Below are 3,420 nucleotides of genomic sequence, written 5' to 3'. Positions count from 1 at the left end.
ATAACTTTTTTGGTTGCACTTTTTAAACTTCTTTGACTTCAACAATAATCTGCCAAGGGTCTTCTTTAAAATGAGACCAAACTTCCCCTCTGTGGCCCTGCGGAACTGCTGATTTAATTGAGTTTAAAGAACGTGACCCGTCCGACTGGTTTAGTGCTCCGGGGTCACATTTACGCCCCATTTTATTAATGTTTTGTTGTCTAGCGTGTCACTGTATGAAGACATTTCTGCTTTTGTATTCCAGAGGGAAAGAAGGACAGCGCTGAGGTTCGGACACACACACACGAAGGTGAGTGAGTGTGTGACATTGAACACAACGAGTCTGGTTTCAACAAGAAAAGGTTTATTAATTGAAAGACAAGCCACAAATTTAAGAAAACAACACTAATAAGCTAGCCTGAGCTCAAGTCTGAAATATTCAGAAAAAACAAACTACATGTGTCTTGGATAATTCCTATATTTTCCTCATATTGACACACTAAATGTTAATATATCATTTTATAAATATAAAAGTTCCCCAGTTTTGTTATCCTTCATGTAAAATACACAATACAAATCACTCTACACTTATTAGTAAGCTTTACCAGTTTTCAGAGGATATAATTTACTAAGAGGTAAATCGGAACAACACACAAAAAAAGAAAAGAATACATGTGTACTGTATATGTAAGGTACATCATCCAAAACAATAGAGAGGAAGGGGGGGGGGGGGTTCACAATTTACACTTTCAAACATATCTGTCATTAAACCGCTTAAAGTAAGGGACTGTAAATAAATATCCTTCCATTTCTCTCAGTATTTACATCTGAGCGTCCTCAGAGTACCACGATGCTTGTGCTTGCATTGAACGCGCTACAGCCGGCCACGACTCACTACGTAAACAGTCAAATGGCACTTAAAATATCCCAAAAGCCCCCGAAATAAGACCACATAGAAACCGGGCGTGTCACTACATACAGTAGAAAGAAAGATGACGATGATAGTGCAGTGCTCCTGTAGAGCGGCGCGGGCGTGGCACTTCCTGTTCCCTCGGCGGGGTTTGGGGAAATGAACACGAGCTCCAGACGCTTTCACGTTTTATTCCACGACATAAGCAGGTTTAGTGAATGTGCATCGAGTATCAGTGACTCTTCACAACAGATCTCCATCACTGACCAAAAATAGCTTCAAGTTTCAGATGAGAAATCTCATACCCATCATTTTCATACCCAATGACAGATATTAGTTCTTGTTTAAGCACAAACTCACTTCATTTTGTTGAGTTTTCTCAGAAAACAAGACTTGATTTCTTCAGGTTTTGTCCTAACTACACGTGATAACCTCTCATTAACACGGAAAACACGCCTTTATCACGTGAAGTTAGGACAAAAACTCTCATGAACATGGAAAACACGCCTTTATCACGTGTAGTTAGGACAAAACCTCTCATTAACACGGAAAACACGCCTTTATCACGTGTAGTTAGGACAAAACCTCTCATTAACACAGAAAACACGCCTTTATCACGTGAAGTTAGGACAAAACCTCTCATTAACACAGAAAACACGCCTTTATCACGTGTAGTTAGGACAAAACCTCTCATTAACACGGAAAACACGCCTTTATCACGTGTAGTTAGGACAAAACCTCTCATTAACACGGAAAACACGCCTTTTAGTCCTAACTACACGTGATAAAGGCGTGTTTTTCATGTTCATGAGAGTTTTTGTCCTAACTACACGTGATAAAGGCGTGTTTTCCATGTTAATGAGTTTTTGTCCAAACTACACGTGATAAAGGCGTGTTTTCCATGTTAATGAGTTTTTGTCCAAACTACACGTGATAAAGGCGTGTTTTCCATGTTAATGAGTTTTTGTCCAAACTACACGTGATAAAGGCGTGTTTTCCATGTTCATGAGTTTTTGTCCTAACTACACGTGATAAAGGCGTATTTTCCATGTTCATGAGTTTTTGTCCAAACTACACGTGATAAAGGCGTGTTTTCCATGTTAACGAGAGTTTTTGTCCTAACTACACGTGATAAAGGCGTGTTTTCCATGTTAATGAGTTTTGTCAAAACTACACGTGATAAAGGCGTGTTTTCTGTGTTCATGAGAGGTTTTGTCCTAACTACACGTGATAAAGGCGTGTTTTCTGTGTTCATGAGAGGTTTGGTCCTAACTACACGTGATAAAGCCGTGTTTTCCATGTTAATGAGAGTTTTAGTCCTTACTACACGTGATAAAGGCGTGTTTTCCATGTTCATGAGAGTTTTTGTTCTAACTACACGTGATAAAGGCGTGTTTTTCATGTTCATGAGAGGTTTTGTCCTAACTACACGTGATAAAGGCGTGTTTTTCATTTTCATGAGAGTTTTAGTCCTAACTACACATGATAAAGGCGTGTTTTTCATGTTCATGAGAGGTTTTGTCCTAACTACACGTGATAAAGGCGTGTTTTTCATGTTCATGAGAGTTTTAGTCCTAACTACACATGATAAAGGCGTGTTTTTCATGTTCATGAGAGGTTTTGTCCTAACTACACGTGATAAAGGCGTGTTTTTCATTTTCATGAGAGTTTTAGTCCTAACTACACGTGATAAAGGCGTGTTTTCCAAGTTCATGAGAGTTTTTGTCCTAACTACACGTGATAAAGGCGTGTTTTCCATGTTCATGAGAGTTTTTGTCCTAACTACACGTGATAAAGGCATGTTTTTCATGTTCATGAGAGTTTTAGTCCTAACTACACGTGATAAAGGCGTGTTTTTCATGTTCATGAGAGGTTTTGTCCTAACTACACGTGATAAAGGCGTGTTTTCCATGTTCATGAGAGGTTTTGTCCTAACTACACATGATAAAGCGTGTTTTCCATGTTCATGAGAGGTTTTGTCCTAACTACACGTGATAAAGGCGTGTTTTCCATGTTCATGAGAGTTTTAGTCCTAACTACACGTGATAAAGGCGTGTTTTCCATGTTCATGAGAGTTTTTGTCCTAACTACACGTGATAAAGGCGTGTTTTTCATGTTCATGAGAGGTTTTGTCCTAACTACACGTGATAAAGGCGTGTTTTCCATGTTCATGAGAGGTTTTGTCCTAACTACACGTGATAAAGGCATGTTTTCCATGTTCATGAGAGGTTTTGTCCTAACTACACGTGATAAAGGCGTGTTTTCCATGTTCATGAGAGTTTTAGTCCTAACTACACGTGATAAAGGCGTGTTTTCCATGTTCATGAGAGTTTTTGTCCTAACTACACGTGATAAAGGCGTGTTTTTCATGTTCATGAGAGGTTTTGTCCTAACTACACGTGATAAAGGCGTGTTTTCCATGTTCATGAGAGGTTTTGTCCTAACTACACGTGATAAAGGCGTGTTTTCCATGTTCATGAGAGGTTTTGTCCTAACTACACGTGATAAAGGCGTGTTTTCCATGTTCATGA

This window comes from Gobio gobio (assembly GCF_949357685.1).
Source record: "Gobio gobio genome assembly, chromosome: 22".
Lineage (NCBI taxonomy): Eukaryota > Metazoa > Chordata > Actinopteri > Cypriniformes > Gobionidae > Gobio > Gobio gobio.
The sequence above is the reverse complement of the archived record's forward strand: the minus strand, read 5'-3'. Positions refer to the sequence as shown.